This window comes from Pteronotus mesoamericanus, unplaced genomic scaffold, assembly GCF_021234165.1.
Source record: "Pteronotus mesoamericanus isolate MK-2021 breed Mesoamerican mustached bat unplaced genomic scaffold, CSHL_Meso_final contig_41, whole genome shotgun sequence".
Classification (NCBI taxonomy): Eukaryota; Metazoa; Chordata; class Mammalia; order Chiroptera; family Mormoopidae; genus Pteronotus; species Pteronotus mesoamericanus.
In genome coordinates this window covers 9,487,426-9,509,347 of record NW_026555152.1, presented here as the reverse complement: position 1 = coordinate 9,509,347, position 21,922 = coordinate 9,487,426, and the positions used below count along the sequence as shown (strand labels likewise).

Genomic DNA, 21,922 nt, shown 5'->3' with positions numbered 1-21,922 from the left:
CTTTCTGATAATTCATTATTGGTGTTTAACAATGCTACCAGTTTCTGAATTCTTGCTCCTTTACTGAATTTATTTATCAATTCTAGTAGTTGCTTGGTAGAATCTTTAGGGTTTTAGATACAGTATCATGTCATCTGCAAATAATGACAGTTTTTCCTCTTCCTTTCCAATTTGGATGTTTTTTATTTCTTCTTCTTACCTGATTGCTGTGGCTAGGACTTTCAGTACTATGTTGAATAAGAGTGGTTAAAGCAGACATCGCTGTCTTGTTTCTGATCTTAAGGGAAATGCTTTTAGTTTTTGCCCATCGAGTATGATGTTGGTTGTGGGTTTATCATATAAGGCTTCTATTACATTGAGGTAATAGCAGGAGACAAGACAGGACATTTGTATGGAAAACCCAGTGAAACCCAGCAAAATAGTGACAGACTCATAGATAGAGAGCAAGGTGACAGCTGTTGGCTAGCAGGTATGAGAGGGGGGCAAGGGCAGAAGGGTCGAGCAGAAAAAAGCTTAAAAAAAAAGTAGTGGCAGAGGCTCCTTAAAAGTACTTTAAGGAGCCCTCCCCCAACAGGGCTGGCAAGCAGGTGCCATACCTGCAACTCCATCAACCTGGCTCACACTGTTTGACCAGCCCTGGTGATTCCCCAAGACCCCACGACACCCAGCTTTTAGGCTTCCTCAAGCTTTTTTCCTTTATTTTCCACTTTGCTGAGAGTTTTTATCATCAATGAGTGTTGGATTTTATCAATCACTTTTCCTGCGTCTTGATATGATCATGTGGTTTTTATCCTTTATTTTGTTTTTATGATGTATCATGTTTATTGATTTGTAGATATTGTACCAATTTTGCATTGCTGGAATAAATCTTATGTGATCATCGTGTATGATTATTTTAGTGTATTACTGGATCCAGTTTGCTAATATTTTATTGAGGATTTTAGCATCTATGTTCATTAGGGAAATAAGCCTTTAATTTTCTTTCTCTGTAGTGTCTTTATCTGGTTTTGGAATTAGGATAATGCTGGCCTTGTAAAATGAGCTTGGGAGTCTTCCGTCCTTTTGAATTTTTTGGAATCATTTGAAAAGGATAGGTGTTAATTCTTCTTTGTATGTTCGGTAAAATTTACCTGTGAAGCCATCCAGTCCAGGACTTTTGATTGCTGGGTTTTGTTTATTGCTTCTTCAGTTTTACTAGTTGTCATCTGTGTATTCAGATTCTCTTATTCTTCCTGATTCAATTTTGGAAGATTGTGTTTTTAGGAATTTATCCTTTTTGTCCAGATTATCCAATCTGTTGGCATGTAGTTGTTTGTACTATTTCCTTACAATCCTTTGTATTACTTTGGTGTCAGTTGTTACTTCTCTTTTATATCTGACTTTATTTATTTGGGTTCTCATTTTTTAGTGAAGAGTTTGGTTAAGGTTTGCTAGTCTTGTTTATATTTTCAAAGAAGCAGCTCTTGGTTTCATTTGTATTGTTTTTTGGACTCTATTTTGTTTATGTCTACTCTGATCGTTATTATTTCCTTCCTGTACTCACTTTGGGCTTTGTTTGTTGTTGTTTTTCAAGTTCCTTTAAGTGTAAAGTTAGATTGTTTATTTGAGATTTTTCTTGTTTCTTCAGATAGGCCAGTAATGCTATGAATTTCCCTCTTAGGACTGCTTTCACTATGTCCCATAGATGGTGGGTTGTTGTGTTCTCATTTTAATTTGTTTCAAGGTATCTTGATTTTGTTTTTCTTGACCTCCTTGATAACCCATTCATTGTTTAGCAACAATTTATTTTGCCTTCATGTACTTGTGTGTTTTTCCGTTTTTTTCTTGTGATTGATGTCTCGTTTCATACCATTTTGGTTAGACAAAATGCTTGATGTGGTTTCAGTCTTCATAAATTTCTTGAGACCTGTTTTGTGTGTAACATGGTATATCCTAGACAATGTTGCATGTGCACTTGAATAGAACGTATACTCAGCTGCTGGGGTGAAATGCTCTGAAGATATTAATTAAATCTACTTGAACTGGTATAACACTTATGTCCCCTGTTTTCTTGTTGATTTTCTTTCTGGAAGATCTATACACTGATGTCAGTGAGGTGTTAAAATCCCTTACTGTGACTATATTACTGTCAGTCTCTCACTTTATATGCATCAAGATTTGCTATACATATTTAGGTGCTCCTATACTGGGTGCATAAATGTTTATAAGGGTTATATCTTATTGTTGGAGTGCTCCCTTGATCATTATGTAGTGTCCTTCTTTGTCTCTTACTACAGCCTTTGTTTTAAAGCCTATTTTGTCAAGTGTAAGTATTGCCCCCTGAGCTGTTTTTTAATTTCCAATTGTGTGAAATATCTTTTTTTTTGTCTGTTTACTTTTAGTCTGTGTATATGTTTCATTCTGAGGTGGGTCTCTTGTAGACAGCATGTGTACACATCTTCTTTCCTCTTCTATTCAGCTATCCTGTGTCTTTAGATTGGAGGGAGCATTTAAGCCATTTGCATTTGAAGTGGTTATTGATAGGTATGGTTTTATTGCCATTTTGTTCTTTTAACTATGCTTTTCCGTTCCTCCTCCTCCTCCTCCTCTTCCTCCTTAAACAAGCCCTTTAACGTTTCTTATAATACTTGTTTGGTGGTTACAAACCCCTTTAGCTTTTTCTTGTCCGGGAAACTCTTTATTTCCCCCCCAATTTTAAGGGATAGCATTGCTGATTAAAATAGCCTTGGTTGTAGGTCCTTGTTTTTTGTCCCTTTGAATATTTCATGTCCTGGCCTGAAATGTTTCTGTTGGGAAATAAGCTGACAGTCTTATGGGTGCTCCCTCGTAGGTAACTTTCTCTTGCAGCTTTTAAGATTCCCTCTTTGCCATTTTAATTACAACATGTCTTGCCTGGGATCAGCCCTCAAGCTGGCTGAATGCGAGGGTGAACAAGAGCGCAGTGTGCGAGCTGCTGTGCCAGCGCTCACTACACAAAGTAGAATTTGCCTCAGCAGAGTCTGGTGCCTGCCAAGATCTCCCTTTGTATATGCTGCTTATGAATCGTACTGGATTCTTCTCTGATGTTGTGTGTCTGGCCACTGTGTGTGTTGGTTCTGGGCCCCTTTGGAGAGACTCTGGTGCAGGCCCAGACTGTGACTGGCCCTTGGCAACCTTTTTGGAACTACAAGTGATCCAAAGTTTGTGATTGCCTCTTTTGAGCCTGAGTGTACACAGACAGGACCAAGCTGTGCACCATAGCTAGCTTTTACCAGTACTGGGCCCAGAGGCAGGCCAGCAATAGTCCCAAGGCACCCCGACAAGAGTTGCTTCAGCCTGCCCCAGCCTGCTCATTGCCTGTTAGGCTCAGTCACTCCAAGAGCCTTTGGCTGTTCCCCTCAGGAAGGGGTAAGCTCTGCTCGGTGGGGTGAGGGGGAATCCAGATGGTAGGGCTATTGCTTTCCCCCAGGCTGATGTTGCACCCCACCAGTCTCATTGTGGCTCCCTCTGTAAATCCTTGGTTGTAAGACTTCTTTCCAGCTAGCCTTCACTTGGTTATTCAGGATGATTGTTCTATAATTTAGTTGTAATTTTATTTTGATTCTGGGAAGAGGTTAGTCTAGCTTCCACCTACTCTGCCACCAACTGGAAAGTGTTTTTTCTCTGCCAGCACTTCTGTCTGGGAGAAAGCTGCACCCCCAGTTATTGCCCTGATGCTGGACAATTCTATACCTTTCCATATATTTTTGGTGCCTTTCAAGCTGCTGCCCTGGTTCTCGAGCTCATAGGGAGTGAGTCTATTTAAGTCCATGCATGGGGCCATTAAGAGGAACTGCCTGGGACTCAAGAAGTGTCCATCTCCCTCAGCATCAATTCCTGCTGGTTCTTACAGCCAGAAGTAATGGGGGTTTCTCTTCCTGGCATTGAAACCCTGGGCTGGGGGGCCTGGTGTGGGTTGGGATCGCTCCGTCTGCAAGGGGACCTCTGCAGCTAAGATATCACTCCCAATTTTTATCTGCCACGTATGGGTGTGGGAGCTGCCTGTTCTACATCTCCATCCCTCCTACCAGTCTCAATGTGGCTTCTTCTTAATTTCCTAGTTGTAGAACTTTCATTCAACCAGGTTTCAGGTTGTTCTAAATTATGGTTGTTCTGTAATTTAGCTGTAATTTTGATGTGGTCGTGGGAGGAGGCAAGTACTGCATTTACCTATGCCGCCATCTTGCCCCAAAAGTCCCTTTGCCTTTTTTAGAATGTCATAGGGATGTAGTCATATACTATGTAGCATTTTGGATTGGATTTTTTTTTAACTAGGTAATATGCTTTTAAGTTTCCTCCATGTCTTTTCATGGCTTGATAGCTCATTTCTTTTTATCTTTAAATAATGTTTCATTATTTGGATGGAACACAGTTTATCCAGTCACCCACTGAAGGACATCTTGGTTTCTAAGTTTTTGCATTTATGAATAAAGCTGCCATAAACATTTTAGCTATTTAGTTTTGCTCTCTTGGGCCCTCATTTATAAAATGAGACATTGAACAGAAGTCTTTATTGTTTCTAACACTCAAAAATCCCCTCTGGGAAGGAAACTGACTGCCAGGAACAGGAAAAAGAAAATGGGTGACATTCCGAAGTCAGGAATAAATGGTCCCCGAGTGGAGGAGACACAAGAGGGAGGAAGAAAGGTGAAGAAGGGTGGCCATGAGGTGCAAAAAGAGGCTTCAAATGAGAAGGACTGGGTGGACCTGAGAGCATAAGGATAGAGATTATTTATTTCAAAACTAAGAGCAGCAAGTAGTACAGCTGGAGCCGCAGGCGGGCTGCAGCCCGGCCAGGGGACGAGGAGAGGGTGTCCCCCGGGGCTAGTGCTGAAATCCAGGACGCTGTTCCTTGGTTTACCTGACCGGTTTGTCAACCAATAACCAGTTTGCATGTGGAGCTAGAAAGAAAGGCCAGAAAGTGGCAAACATAGATAAATGTGTCTGCTTAGCTGGCCAGATAATAAATCAGCTTGAAACACGAGCGATAACAAGGATGACACATAGTGACCCTCACCACACAGCGTCTGTCATGGGCTGGGCACTCTGCTTGCAGCACCCACAGGTCTATTCACAACACTGTGCTAAATTAGAACCCTTAATCTGAATCTGACCAAAAGGGAGGTGCATGGAGAACTCACCAGCCTGAGGAGTGGTGCTTGTAAATGACTTTTGGATCACATCCAGGGTATATCCCAAAGATAACATTAAAAAGTCTTTTCTTTCCCAGTTTCATTGAGAAATAATTGACATACATCACTATGTAAGTTTAAGGTATAGGGCATGATGGTTTGATTTAACATACGCTGTGAAATTAGTACCACAATAGGTTTAGTTAACGTCCATCATCTCATACACACAATAAAAAGAAAAGAAAGAAAAAAGGAAAAAAAAATTCTGCTTGGGATGAGAACTCTTAGGATTTACTCGAACAACTTTCCTATATACCATACAGCAGGGTTGGCTATTACCATCATGTTGTACTGTACGTCCCCTAGGACTGACTTACCAAAGGGCATTTCTTGGGGGAGAGCTCTTGATTGTTTGGCTGAAGGCCTCTCTTTGTGACTCTAATCCACACAAGTCACAGGAACCAGGTTTTCTCTCCTGCATAATGTAGGGTTGGGCCAAGGAGAAAAGCTGAAGTCTAAACAAACAAATACTAAGAAATCAAAAGGTTTGTTTTCAAGTCCCTAAAAATAGTGCTAGAAAAATCATCAAGAGAGATCTTTTATGAGGTTGTTGGTGAAGAGGATAGAAAACTTATGAGGGATGTTATAGATTTTTCTGAGGTGTGGATTTGGGAACAATACTGCGGGTCTTTTGACTGAAATTCATTACCCGGATGCTTTATCTTACATTATATGATCTGCTGTTTAAATCCTCTTCAGAATGTTTATTAGACTGTTTGCATGGCACTTAAGGTTAATAGTTTTAATTTTATACTTTTAACAGCTTTACTGATATAAAAATAAAATTCACTCACTTCAGTTGTACAACTCATTAATTTTTAGTAAATTTACAGGGTACTCTGCAACCATCAGTACAATCTAATTTTGGAACATTTCCACCATCCAAAAAAGAAACCTCATGGCTTTATATACTTACTGCTTATTTCCTCCCTCGGCCCCGGCAACCACTACTCTATTTTCTGTCTCTGTAGATTCGCCCTTTCCGGACATCTCAATATGTCACTAGAATCATACAATACATGGTTTTTGTGTCTGTCATCTTTCATGTAACCCTTTTAAGGTTTCGCTTAGCTTTTAAAGTTTATCCATGTCGTAGTAGCATTTATTTTTATACAATTAAAATAAATGGCTCTATAATATTTGATACCTGTATTGGTTGATACATTTGAGTATATTATTATTCTTGCTTTTAGAAGATAATAGGTAAGGATGTCATTTTGTGTGAGTTTGTTTTAAATGCTTCTAGGACTAGCCCTGGCTGGTGTGGTTCAGTGGATTGAGTGCCAGTCTGTGAACCAAAAGGTCATCAGTTTGATTTCTGGTCAGAGCACATGCCTGGGTTGCATACCAGGTCCCCAGTTGGAGTTGTGCGAGAGACTACTGATTCATGTTTCTCTCGCACATCAGTGTCTCTCTCCCTCTTTCTCCCTCCCCTCTCTCTGAAAATAAATACATAAAATCTTTTAAAAAATAAATAAATGCTTCTAGGACAAAATTTCAGAAGGACGGTCATAGTCTCACTGTGTAGAAGAGTTTGATCTTGCTGTGACCGAGGCCCCAAGCCTACTTTTGATGGGAAGCTGCACAGTGGGAACTCAGAAGCCATAAATATTTTGCTCATGATCAAAAAGGGCATTTGGTCCCACAGACAACAGCTCATTCTTGAGAAGCCTGGGGGACAAATGTCTGCCTGAGCACTTTCTCATCTGCACCAGAGCCGGGCAGAGCACCCAACCCACACATCCCATGGACCTCCAGTCCTAGTCTCATCAGACACCCACCTTTCCTATTTTTTAGCTTCACCTCTACTTTGAGGTACAGTATTAGAATGTGTCTGTGACTTTCTGTGTGCAAATTGGGGAAGAAAATTGATATTGAGGTTTAATACCTGAAGGGAGTAGGAGGAAGAATCTTGCACAATAATATATAATAGATCCACTTTTCCTGTTCAGAAGACAGGTAGAAAAAAATGACAACTCTCTCATTAGGTGGGTTTTTTCCTTTTGTTCTGATTCTCCATTTACATTTCTTTTTATTTAAGGTAAGAAGTTTTCACTCAGCAAAAGGTAGCAAAACTCTCACCAGAGATCAGAATAATGTTAAAAATTTCTGTATTTCACTTATTTTGTGAAATACAGAATGGGATAAAGCTGGAGCATTCCACCTGCTTGTCCAATTTGGCAGTAGACTAGTTGACAGGAAATAGTAAAACTCTAACTTAGGAAGTATGAAAGAGCTCCTAGAATTATGCCGTGATTGTTATTATGTAAAGGTTTTTGAAGAACAGGTATTTGAAGTTGCCTCTTTCCATGCTCTACCACCTCCAAGTGTAAAGGACCATTTTATAGGAGGTGTAAATTAATTCCTAGATAATTACCACTTAACAGAAAAGAATGAAATACCAGATCTAGCACCTCACCTTTTTTCATTTCTCATTTCTAAATTCCACACAAAGAAGCCTCAAAGACACCAGCTATAGCTCATAAAGTCTGTTTCGGTGACTGTTTAGTTGATTGGGTATCAAGTCAAATAAAGAGACAACTACTGTGGCCTTTCACGTTGTTGCCTTAAACATCACTCTTGAGGGTTAGGCATGGTTTGTAGGTCTCTGGATGTCATGTGTAGATGGGTGGTCGCATGTGTGTATCAGGAGAACATGACTTCAGTAATGTGGAGCCTTCCCTTTATTTCATGGCTGTTCCATGAAGGCAAGATTTGGGATTGGCTATTTCTGTGGTTTAAAATCAGTGGGCCTTCCAATTCTCAGATTTCTTACTTCTTTCTTGGTAGATAAGTGGGAAAAGAAGCTGCAATGACTTTTTTTATACTATAAAATACATGTGATTCACGAAAAGGATTTGGTGGTGTTTCCCACAGATAGATACATTTCCTTCGTAAACACCTAGACCTAACGTTTATAAAGAGGCCCTGAAAGTGTCATCAAATATATATTGAGCTGCTATTGGGTGCCAGACAGTGATACACACACAGGTTGGGGCAAAAGTAGGTTTTGAATTGTTCATATGGAAAAATAATACAATAATTAATAAATAATAATACAGGAATAAATTCTGTTGCACGTACCCACAACTGTAAAACTACTTTTGGCCCACCCCGGATATATGCTATATGGCTAAAGATGGCCAGGACAGGTCCTGTCTTCAAGGGGTTTGTACTGGGGGGGGTGCACCAGTCATGCACAAACATTACTTAACATATGTGTGTTAGATACAGACTTGCACGGCTCATGGTTTAGCGCAGGATGTGTCACTTTGGGGAAGCCACTGGAGAAATTTCACTTCCTTACCTGAATCTCATAGGTGATGGTGACAGGAGGCGGCAGGTCACAGAAGGCATGGTGAAGCGTAACAGATGGGAGCTCACCAGAGCACCTGCTACCCATCAGACACTGGTGCGGGAACAGTGTTACTGAATCCTCCCCGTAGTCCTCTAGGGTCTCTGGTACCATTATCCCACTGTACAGATGAAAAACCTGAGCTTGCTCTGTGCTCAGGGATATTCAAAGCAATAGGATAATTGTGACTCTTCCTGAATCATATATTTTGAAAAATTTGAAGTAATTTAACTGGTAAATTATTAAAGGCACTGTGGTTTTTAGTTATTTTAATTTATTTTTAGGTAGAACCTTTTTGTAGTAATATATATTATAAAATTTAACATTTTAACAATTTTAGGGCTACAGTTTGATGGCATTAAGTGCACAACATTCACATTGTTGTACAGTCATCACCACTATCTCTCCAGAACTCTTCCATCTTCCCAAACTGAGACTCTATACTCATTACATACTAGCCTCTCCTCACCCCCTGGCATGCACTCACCTTCCTACTTCTGTCTCTGTGAGTTTGTCTACTTTAGATCCCTCATAGAGTGGAATCATAAAGTGTTTGACCTTTTGTGACTGACTTTTTTCACCTAGCATAATGTGGTAGCATATTGCAGAATCGTCTTCCTTTTTAAGGTTGAATAATACTCCGTTGTATTTATATGTCACATTTTCTTTCTCCATTTGTCAGTTTATGGTTATTTTTGAGTTGTTTCTACCTTTTGGGTATTGTGAGTGATGCTGCTATGAACATATGTGTACAGATATCTCTTCAAGACCCTGCTTTCAGTTCTTTTGGGTATATATCCAGAAATGTAATTGTTAGATCATATGGTATTTCTGTGTTTAATTTTTTGAGGAACCACCATACTGTTTTTCACGGTGGCTGCACCATTTTACAGTCCTACCAACAGTGCAAAAGGGTTTTAATTTCTCCACATCCTCGCCAACACTTATTATTTTGTCTTTTGGATAATAACTCCTTTGAATAGGTGTGATGTGGAAAGCATTATTTTTTTTTTTAATAAAAACAAACCTTATAAAAAGAATGCCAAATTTGTATGATTTATAAAGTTAAATCCTGGAATTTTAAATTTCCTGCTTTCAGTAACCTGCTCCCTCAGCCTTTCCCCAAGGTGTGAACTGGTTCTCCTGAGCCACCCGAAGAGGTGGTTGCAATGGGTTAAGAGCTCAGGGCTGCGGTCAGATTCCCTGGTACAGATGCTGGCTCCATGACTTTCTCCTGCGTGATTTTAGGGCCCAACCTCAGATTTGCATCTTTGAAATGGGTGTGATAATAGAGAGTGGTTATGACTGCTGAGGATACTGGTTATATAGACTATCTCAGTCTCTATCTCTGCCTCTTCTCGACTGTTCCTATCAGGAATAATTCAGAGGAAAATTTGAGCAGCACTGCCCAATAGGGAGCTCTTGAAGAGCTTTCAGTGGGAAATGACGTGCCTTGTTTTTATTGGCTGTCAACAGTTTTTAAAGAGGAATTCCTTTGTCATCAAGCTGGAGGAAGGCAGTGAATGTCAAGGGAGGCTCAGAGTTGCTGTTTAAAATCAAGGACCTAGTGGTTTCGTAGAATAGTGAGGGAACCAGGAAGAAGCAACTTGATACCAGTCCCAAACAGGATGATGACCATGTGCTCTGTGTTCCTGTTGGTTACATGATGCACAGTGGTTCCAATTTGACTGCTCAACTGTGGAATAAAACACAGAATATAGCATGTGTGCAAGGAGGACTGAAGTCCACAGCCTAATTTCATCACCTTCAGTGCTGGCAGGGTTCCAGGGAGGCAAAATCAATAGAGCTGAGTTCTGAGACATCTGGATGGCAGTTCACAGTGGCTTTTCTGAATGAGCTGCTCCATGTCAGTCAGTCATGAAAGGCCTGATTGGGGCAGAGCACATTCTAGATCAAACTTATAGTTGCCAATAGTTGTAATCCTTCAATCCAGAGGGTCCCCAGATGTTCTCAGTTCGCGAACCCTGGTGTCTCAGTAAGTCTTTTATGAGCCCCTAAGTCAAATGAAATACCTAAAAATTTTATTGATTAAGTAGTTTTAATTAGCTGTCTGAAAAGGGATGTTTCTAATTATAGAAAGAAGAAAGTTAAGAAAAGCTTTGGCTTCTTCAGAAATTAGTGTGCTTGGTTTAATTCATTCCACGTGGAAGTCTCAAGATATGACTGTTCACTCCATGGAAGAATGCATATAGGTTTTTGGTGTGTTTTTTTTAAACCAAAAGTTTTATAAAATTATGTGGAAAACACAAAATTCCTGGAAGGTAGGAATCTGTAATTATGTTTTTGCTGTTTTCTGGACAAGATCATGATCTGTAGAACAGGCCCATGTCAAGCACCGCTCCTTGGGCCTCGTACAGCACCGGAAAGCTCTCAGCACGTAAGCAGGGCCCCATTTTAACAGTAATGTGGTAAGAAATGTCTCTGCCGATTTAGTCAAGAACTATACTTAAGATCAAGACAATTGTAGGAATTCAGCTTGAAAATACGATGTCCTCACAATAGTATCAACAGTGGGTATTTTAAGGGACCCATTCATTCCTGTTTCTCTGTTAAGCCCAGTTATACTTTTGTTGTCTCAAGTGGACAGATGTATAAGACTTCATTTAATGTTTAATTTTAAAAGGTCAGTATTTTTGTTGAAATTAGTTTGTCTTACGGTGTGGGGTGAGGGAATTGAAGATAAAAAGACAGTTCTTGCTGAAGGTTATCTGATAAAATAAAAAGAGGACTTTGTCATGAGGTGCCCACATCCGCTCCAGGCTCTTGGAGCTCCAGGAGTGACCTGAGTGATAGCGTGCAACTCCCTAGTCTTCATACTAGATCCACCCTGTTTCGCTATTTCCCTTTCAGTTCCCTCTTCCAGAGTATGTGTCTCTAGCTGTTGCCTAAGAGGTGCTTCTCTGTCCTTTGCACTGGCCTGTCCCCTCTAGTGTTAATCACTTTCCAGAGTGACAGGATAACCTTGGATCTGCGTCTTAAGCCCAGACCTCTTTGGCCAACTCCAGGCCCAGGGTAATTGTAGCTGCCTCCTTGACATGATGCAAAGTCAATAGATTTAAATTAGAACTGCTCATCTTTCCTCTCAATCTGTACCCCTCTAGGCCTTGGGAGTTCATCCCCGTTTGACCCAGCCTGTCACCTGGAGTCACACACGCCTCTCCTGTCTCCCTCTATTGTCCCTCCCCCTCATCCCACACACCCAGTTGGTCCCCGGGCCACGTTGGCTGTACCTCCCATCACCTCTCCCCGTCTCACAGTCACCTTGCAAACCCAGGCCACCGCTGCCTCACCCTGGCAGCTGTGGCAGCCTCATAATTCCCTCTGCTGCCTCTCCTCTTGCCGCCTTTGGATCTGCACAGGTCACCTGCTGCTGAAGTGCCCATGACCCTTAGAATAAACCTTAAAATCCTTATCATGGCTTATAAGGTCCTAGCCTCTCCTTGCCCAGTGTCCTCCGGCCTGTTGTCTACCTCAGGCTCTTGGTAGCCCCCACCTTCCGTTATCTTTCTGGTCCTCGTGCTGAGGTCACTTCCTGAAGGAGGCCAGTTAGGTATCACAGCCATAGCTTATTTAATTATGTATCTTTCCCCTCTTGGCTAAAGGTCTGTGATGGCTGAGATAATGTGTGTGCTTCACCATTCTACTCCTCCATCTCCCCCAACACCAGTCAGACAGGGGGAACCGAGGAAACATTTGTTGAATGAATGAACAAATGATGCCTCCTACGAGGTTCTTTCTTATTAAAAGATGGAGTTTCAAAACAAACCACAGGAACGTCATTTGGTGTTTCATCAGTGTTTCCTTCTAATTTACGGCAGTCTCAGTTGACTTTGCAGATGCTCTTACCGGCATGTGGCCCTACCCCGCTTATATAACCATCCCAGGGCAGCTGAGGCAGGGATTGTGACAAACCACCAGACTCTGGCGTCGAAACGCTTGGTCTGAGAGGGACATTAGGACTTAGAGAATTGATTGACATATCATTATAGTTCTGAAATTATGATTAGAAAGGAATTGAACTATCAAACTTTGGCAGTCTTTTAGGGGACGATGTGAAGCAGAGTTGTTTTTTAAATGAAATTTGAATCTAGTTAAATGGGTCCCATTGGAGCACACACTTGAGCAGTTACTCTGCCATATATCGGAAAGTATGAGACGCCGGCTTTGTTTGGTGGACAGGCAGGCTTAGACTTGCAACCCTGCTTCCGCAGAGGTGACTGCTCTGCCACAGCACTCCTGTCCCTGAGCCCCACAATCACCGCCATTAGGAAAACAGCAAACAACAATCAAACAAGACATGCTCAGGATGCGCGGAGATGCCAGGAACGGAGAGGTGGGGCTGGCAGGCTAGCTTTACGCTGCTGACTCCGTGGCAGGTCTGTGCCGTAGATTTCCCAGAGCAAACGACAGCAGGTTACTTCTTTGGGCTGGCCTGTGTGGCTTTGCTCTGTCTCTACAGCATCGAGGACATTCCTGGACTGAAAAATGGGAGGAAGGTGGCCCAGAGACAGAAGTGATCTCTTGCCTCATGGCACATTGTAGGGGGTGAGTGGGCAAGAGCAGGGCTGAGAGCAGCCCAAGGCGGGTGAGAGTAAAGGCAGGGAGGTGAGGGGATGCCAGAGCCCACGGCATCTGTGTCCAGATACCGCGAAGGGCCCTTGCTGCACCAGGAAGGGGGCCGAGCTCGTCTTCCGCTGCAACCGTGGAAGCCTCTGGGCCAAAGAAACTGGGTTCATCTTTTTATGAACTATTATTAACTTAGTTTTTGATCCTATTACTTACCAGTAGTAACATAGTTTATTCACATTATGGATTAAGTGGAATTGGGCAAGTAATATGAAAATCTTACAGTACAATGTGTTTTAAATTCTGAACAACCAACTTTTAGAATACTACTTGTCAAAAATTTGAGACATCTGTTATTTATATCTCACAGTCAGAGTTGCAAAGAGTCCTAGAGCATGTATTGCCCATACACATGGAGAAAAGATAGAGCTGATTTAAAAGTGAAACAATGGCATTAAACATACGTTAGTTTCAGAGACCACATTCCCTCACATCCAAATTCAGTTCTTCCTCTGCTGGTCCCTTACCATGCTGACTGTCGGTAATCTCCATCTGGCAATGGCCTTTGAACTGTCAGGATGGCTCGAGGGAAGAGAATGTGTTTCTATTTGCAAGTGGCACAGCAGTGACCTGTGCATGTGGGCGTCTTCTGCACCCTCCCAGGCCACATGGGATGTGTTACTCTTGCATAAGTCCAGATGCATAGCTAATAAGCCTAAGTTCATTAAGTATACAACGGAATATTTCACTTCTTTTTGATCTAGAAATTGTGGTTTAGAATTCCATTTTCTATTAACCAGAAACTATAGTTGATGCTTTACAAATAAAGGTGTCATGCTGTAAGCATCATTAATATTTCAGTGAGAATATTGTTTTGTTTTTGTTTTTTGCTTCTTATAACAACCCTTCAAAATAGTCTCAAAGCCGTGTTAGGGTCACATCGAGAAACCTGAGACCAAGGATGGGGTGTGACTGGCCAGGTTTCCAAGGCTAGTGTAGGAGGCAAAGGAGGAGCCCAGGCCTGGGAAATCTGAGCCTCAGCTCTTGGTCTTCACCTGACCTACCTTAAGCTGTAACTCTGCAGCTTGGCCTTATTGAAAGGGACATTACCTGGTCTTGTTGGTCATCACTGGGTTCTTGGCAACTGCTCTCAGAAGACGAATCTGTTTTGATTAAGAATAGGGACTCGTTTTGTATAGGCTGTTGCCTCACAGAAAGGATTCCCTTTCATCTTGCCCTTGCCCTTACCCTTCGCGACAGCATGGATGGACCTGGAGAGCATTATTCCTGCAAGTGAAATAAGCCAGTGAGAGAAAGACAAATACCATATGATTTCACTGTTATGTGGAATCTAATGAACAAAATAAGCTAACAAAATAGAATCAAGCACGTAAATAATAGACTGACGGCTGTCAGAAGGGAGGAGGTTGTGGGGCTGGGTGAAAAAGGTAAGGGGATTAAGCAAAAAAACAATAAAAACTCATAGAAACAGACAATAGTATGGTGATCTCCAGAGGGAAAGGGGGGTGGGGAGGTAGAAGAGGGTGTAGGGGAGATAGATGATGATAGAAGGAGTCTTGACTTGGGGTGGTGAACACACAATACCATGTACAGATGATGAATTATAGAATTGTATACCTGAAATTATAGAATTTTATTAACCTATGTAACTCTAATAAATTCAATAAAAATTGAGTTATTTTCTTATTGAGTTTTGAGAGTTCTTGTTACATTATGGGTACAAAACAACCCACCTGTTTTTAGATTCAAGTTATTAAAGTCTTTGTTTTTCTTTAGTTTTGGGTTGTTTTTTCTTTTAACCACCTAAACTAAACTCATTTTGAACTTCTCACAAAAAGAACAGAATGTAGTATTTCTTCCATTTTGGGGCTTGCTATGGGTCTGACGTATTTAAAACATTATGCTCTGTGGTAAAGGTGCTTTGTCAGTGGGGTGTGCTGCCCGGGTGTTCCGGAGTGGGATGTGGGCTCCTGTCACGTTCTGTTAAGCATCCAGAAGCTTCTGACTTGTGAGAGCCAGAACCATGTCAGGCGAATGAAGCTAAGGGAAGAATAATGTGGCAACATTCATGGAGAGGCCCCCCCCCGATCGGTACCGTGTGAGAGGCTTGGGTGAGGTTGATGGGCTGTGAGGGCCACAGGTTAACAATGCTAGGCGTGACTGAAGAAAGTCAGAAATAAAAATGAGAGGAAAGGAAAGTGCTCCTTGGGGTATATTGGGAGGGATAGTCCAAGGGATAAAGCTGTTTAGCATGGCTTGTCTCTTACATGCCCTGCCCCACCAGTAGGTAGTAGATTGGCAGAGAGAGTAGCTATGACACTTGCCACGAGTGGCTGTATTCACAGACTCAATATTATTGATTACTGTTGCAATAAGACCTTTGGTGTACAACACCGAGAACTGGGCCCTTGCTTATAGCAGGTCCCGTCAACAAATAAGCCAAGTGATGATGGAGGGGGTCATGTGAGCCCTTGGAAACTTCTAGCCACAAACCTCTGTGTGTGGAAAGAATGGTAAACCCCAAAGAAGCCATGGAAGAGCCCTTCTGAGTTGCTAGTGAGCCCTTTTTGAAGGACGAAGAAAGGCAGAGAAATAGGCACCTACAGTGAAAGCCTGAGAAATGGGTAACTTTTTTTCCACTACAGTTTTCCTCACCAGGATTCTGCTCCTCTGCCCCCTTGCAGGTTTCCTTCATAGCTGGGGCCAGTTTGCTTTTCTGAGCTGTGGGAGGGTATGAAAATGTGGCTTATTAATGAGCAGCAGGAAGTTTTTCTTATGTCCAATGTCTCCCAAGGACGGGCTCATCACAAGAGCCTAGTCCCCTAACAAAGTGGCCACAGATCAGCCCCTGCCTGCCCGGCCTGGCAGTCCCAAGGGTGGAGGTGTGAGGTGGGGGACCTCTGCTCAGGAACAATGGCTCAGTCACCACTGGCTTTGTTCATTGGTGTCACCATCCCACATTGCTATCCAGTGTGCCTCCCAAAGGGGATGGCCGTGCCAGGAGGCGTGAAGGGCCCACGAGGAAATAATGTCCAAATGTCAGTTCAATTAGAAGACAATTTAAATCAGACAATAAAAGGCATTTCTGCAACTCCTCTAATGTGAACTACAGATTTGAGGTTGGGGGCTACCTGATTGAACCGAGCAGGGAAAATGCATTTTCAGGACCTCTGTCTTGCATGGTGGGTGGCAGAATGGGCTGCTGCGGCATTCCCTAAATTAAGACCTGATTTGCTTCTGGATGGAAACTGGGCTGAAAGTTGATCTTGGTTCTTCAAAATGAGTGTTATGAATTGGGGTTCTCTGCTTAGAAATAAATTTTATACAAAAACAAAAATCAAAAAACCCCCAACCAAACCCTTGAGCAGTAAATTAAATGCAGAGGAACTACAACACAAATATATACTCTTAAAGATGTTACATGTTTAACGAAAAGCTGGATATACAAGCTGCACGGATCCTTTGAGGGGATTTTCTGTGCAGGCTGCACTGAGTGTCTTAGACCGTGACACAATGTGTAGCTCCACATCCTACTAAATCTGCCACTAGCAAGTAAAAACATTGTTTTTGCTCCAGTGACCTTCAAAGTGCCTTCAAGATTAGGGCCATCCATCTGGAAAACTTTGCTCTAAATGGTAAGAGCAGGGGAGGCACAGTTCCTATTGTGACATCAGTTTTGGCATTGGTTGCAGTGATAGGTAGTCGTCCTAACCATGAACTTTGATGGCTATTGCTGCAATCTGATTTACCATGAAAAACATGGTGGGCAGGGGCTGAGGACTAGCCGTCTTCAGACATTTAATTGCCAGCGACTCTCCTGAAGTTTTCCAAGGCTCTTTCTACCCCGTGGTTAAAATGGGAGTGGCAGAACCGGAGGTTCAGAGGCTGGAAATTTGCCGAGCCTGAGGGTAAGGCAGGCTAGTACAGTGTAGGGTCACGCGCGCTGTTGCGACCTCAGACACACCCCAGTATGTCTTGCTAGACCTGCCTAGCCCCCCAACTTCAGAGACCAAAGGAAAATTTTTCTCTTTGGTCTGTGGCCTGCCTTTGTAGCTCCTCATTCTGTCTATCTGCACCACCCCACATATTGACAAAGCAAACATCTGTCCTCATTGGGAAACCAGTCCTCATCCACAGGAATGCGGTTTAGCCTAGTAACCCAGATAAGGCAAGCCAAGGCAATCACATACTTGTACGAAATTGACACCTTTCCCAAAGATACAGTGATTGCATCTCATACACAGTTACATTTTTATGTATCCTTTCAATTTGTAAACACTTACGTTAAATGATTAGATATTTAAATGAAGCGAGAGCTGCAGGCTCCTTTCAAGTGTCATCCCCATCCTTCAGCAGAAGAGATCCTAAGGGTAGCAGATCCGTAGTGAGGGGCCTTCCCCTCTTGACTGACATGTGCACCTTGGGGTTGTAAAGGAGAGGGAGAGAAACATATATGAAGGACTAGGGGACAGGGGAAGGAACTTCATCCTTGGAACTGGAATCCACAGTTGAATCTTAGGTGCATTTTCCTAGGGAAATGTTATAAATTATGGTTAAGTTCAATGGTAGCTATATTATCATGAAAGATATTGATAGTTTGATGGACAGGGGTGTAGGGAAATGGATTGCCCATAAGTAACCCTTTAGAATACAACCTGTTCCTCAAATGTGGGGTACTAGAATTTCCAGTCTCTGGTCAGGATCTTGATTTCAACAGGTTCTGGGGAAGGTACTGGAATTAATAACAGAAGGAAAGGACCTAACAGGAAGCAAAAGGGGAGAATAATAAAATGGGCAAGTTCAGCAACTGAGAAAGACTTTAGAACCCTGGTGCTTTGTTTCTATTAATCCCCAACTGTAATTTAATCAGGATGGAATTTTTATATAATTGCAATAAAGGAAAGTATTTACTATTGTCAGGCATTTTGACTATTAATATTTATCTGAATGTCTTTTAGGTACACATCTATTATTTTTTTCACAGCCATCTTTATCAGAAAGAAACGTGAATATTCAAATATATACGACAGAGAGAGAGAGAGAATGTTAGGTTAATATGCCAGTATTTGGTATAAAATGAAGAACTTTATCCTTAACCCAAGTATGAATGCAGTGGTTTATAAAGAACTTTAATAGCTTAACTTATATGTTAGGTTGGCTAAAAAGTCCGTATGGTATTTTCTGCAAAATGAAACATACATTTTTCATTTTCGCCAATAACTTTATTGATTTGGATATTTTGAATATGTTGGCTATCTCTCATGTGATATAATGTTGAATGTTCTCAATTAACTTCTTAATTTGATCTCTATCAACTTCAACTGGTCTACCTGACCGTGTAGCATTGTCCAGCAAGAAATCTCCAGTACAAAACTCTGCAGACCACTTTTGACATGTTCGATCAGTCACAACACCTTCTCCATATACTGCACAAATCTTTTGCTGTATTTTTAACTTTCTTGAAATAATAAAATTTAATATGCCAAAAATGTTGCTTATTTTCTTCCATTTTCAGTATCAAAATGGCTACACAAAAATGCACCAATTTTGATTAAGTGTTTTTTTAAATGTATGTGGATGTGACAGCTGTCACAATACAGTCTAACAAAATTGTTTAGAATGAAATTAAAGACAACTAAGCATTACTAGAACCATCTTATGGAAAAAACCCAAACAAACTTTTTGGGCCAACCCAATACAACTTAACTTTTATTTTACATTTGGTAAAGTTAAAAGTTACTTTGATAGGGAAAATATTTTTTTAACGACCTCTTATTTTTTTAACATTAAATATTTTAAAATTACAGTTGACATACAATATTATATTAGTTTCAGATGTACAACTCAGTGATTAGGCATTACATAACCTAGTAAGAGATCACCCTTATAAATTTACTATCCATCTGACACCATACAGAGTTAATACAATATTATTTATTGACCATAGTCCCTATGCTGTACTTTATGTCCCCATGACTATTCTGTAACTTCCAATTTGTACTTTTTAATCCCTTCACCTTTTTTACCCAGTCCGCCAACCCTCCCTCACATCTGGCAACTGTCAAAATGTTTTCTATATCTAAGAGTCTGTTTCTGTTCAGCTCGTTTATTTCCTTTTTTAGATTCCACATATAAAGGAAATCATCTGGCATTTGTCTGTCTCTGACTTATCACTCACCACAATACCCTCTAGGTCACCCATGTTGTTGCAGATGGCAAGGCTTCATTTTTTTTTCAAGGTAGAGTCATATTCCATAGTATATATGCACTACTGCTTTATCCACTCAGATATCTGTTGATGGACATTTAGGTTGGTTCCATATCTCAGCTCTTGTAAATAATGCTGTAGTAAACATATGGATACATATGTCTTTTTGATTTAGTGTTTTGGATTTCTTTGGATAAATACCCAGAAATGGCCCTGGTTGGGTGGATACGTGGGTTGGAGCATTGTTCCATACACCAAAAAGTTGTAGGTTCAATACCTGGTCAGAGCACATACATAGGCTGCATGTTCAGTTGAGGTGCCTATGGGAGGCAACCAATTAATGCTTCTCTTTCACATCAAAGTTTCTCTCTCTCCCTCTCTCTCAAATCAATAAACATATTCTCAGGTGAGGATTAAAAAAAGAACAACCCAGAAGTGGAATTGCTGCGTCCTTCCTTGTCTCTTTTTATATAGCTTTTGTTTTAAAGTCTATTTTGTCTGTATAAGTATTGCTACCCCAGTTTTCTGCTTGTTTCCATTTTAATGAGATATCATTTTCGTCCCTTTACTTTCAGTCTGTATATGTCTTTGGGTCTGAAGTGAGTCTCTTATAAACAGCATGTATATGGGCTTCTTTTGTTATCCATTCAGTCTCCAAATGTCTTTTGATTGGAGCATTTAATACATTTGTATTTAAAGTAATTATTGATATATATATAGTCAATTTATTATTCATATTTTTTATTATTTTCTTCTTCTTAAAGAAGACTCTTCAACATTTCTTGTAATACTGGTTTGGTGGTATTGAGCTCCTTTAGCTTTTTCCTGTTGGGGAAGCTCTTTATCTGTCCATTGATTCTAAATGATAGCTTGCTAGGTAGAGTAATTTTGATTGTAGGTCTTTGCTTTTCATCATTTTGAATATTTCTTGCCAGTCTCTTCTGGCCTGCAAAGTTTTTGTTGAGAAATCGTCTGACAGTCTTATGGGAACTTGTAGATAACTAACTGCTTTTCTCTTCCTGTTTTTAAGATTCTCTCTTTGTCTTTAACCTTTGTCATTTTAATTATGATGTGCCTTGGTGTGGGACTCTATGTACTTCTTAGATTTATGTGTCTATATCCTTTACCAGGTTAAGGAAGTTTTCTGTCATTTTTTAACATTCCTTGCTCTCATTCTTCTCTTCCCAGCACCCCCATGATGTTCATGTTGATACACTTGAAGTTGTCCCAGAGGCTTCATATGCTATCTTCAACTTGGATTTAAAAAAAAATTTGCTGTTTTGATTGGGTGTTTTCTTCTTCCTTATTTTCCAAATTGCTGATTTGAACCTCTGCTTCATCTCCCCTACTATGGATTTTCTTCACTTCAGTTAATGTATTCTTCATTTTTGACTGGTTTTGTTGTTTGTTTTTGTTTTTTTGGTTGTTGGGTTTCTGTTTTTTCTTTTTTTTTGTCATTGCTTTTAGAGAGAAAGGAAGGAGAGAGAGAAACATTAATGTGAGAGAGAAGCATCAGTCGGTTGCCTCCCGTACACACCCAGATGGGGAATAGGTGCCCAGACTAAGACCATATGCGTCAGGACTAGGGGTCACCCGCACCCGTGCCTGGACCAGGGATCAAACCTGCAGCCTAGGCGTGCACCCTGACTGGGAATCAAACCTTCAACCTTTTGGTCACAGGACGACATTCCAGCCAATCAAGCCACACCAGCCAGGGCCTGATTGGTTGTGTTTTATATTTTCTGTCTCTGTTTTTACTGAAATTCTTACTAATTTCATCTACTGTTTCCCTAAGTTCATTGAGCATTCTTAATAATCAGTGTTTTGAACTCTGCATCTGGTAGATTGCTTGCCTCCATTTTGTTCTTTTTCTGGCGTTTTGTTCTGTTCTTTCATCTGGGACATGCTTCTTTGTCTTTCATTTTGGCTGCCTCTCTGTGTTTGTGTCTACATATTAGAGCTTCTGCATCTCCCACACATGGTAATGTAGTAGGTATCCTGTGGGGTCCAGTAGCACAGCCTCTCAAATCACCTGAGCTGGGCACTCCAGGTATGCCCCTGGGTGGTCAAGAATAGGAAAAATATTAAGGTATGGCCTGTGTTAAGTATTTCCAATATATGTGTATTTTAGAGAAAAAATAATGTCTATTTTAAAGGGACTATTTAATTTTATAGAAGAAAATCACTTCCCTAATAATCACAGGTACTTTAGCACCCTCATTGAATGTTTTTTATTCAAATATTATTTATTAACATTGAGACAAATTAATTGAAGTATATCCTAATCCTATCTACACTTGAACATTAATATTAACCATATTTTAAGTGTGTTATGAAACATTTATTTATAAAATTCTTGTCATGTTAACTCAGATATATAATTAATGAAATCTGAGCACTGAAATTACTAACTTTTTATAGATAAATTGATTACTGATTAAAATGAAAGACTATCTGTATTGCTAGTTATAAAGTGATCAATCAGTAGCTATTAACATGTTGGTATTTACTGTATTTTGCTGTGTATAATGCACATTTTTT

General features: G+C 40.7%; 1 protein-coding gene across 1 annotated transcript in view; it reads left to right on the top strand.

Annotated features, from left to right (window-relative positions):
• SPATA13 (spermatogenesis associated 13) overlaps positions 1-21,922 on the top strand; it is a 155,160-nt gene that overhangs the window by 49,746 nt on the left and 83,492 nt on the right. The window lies entirely within an intron of this gene.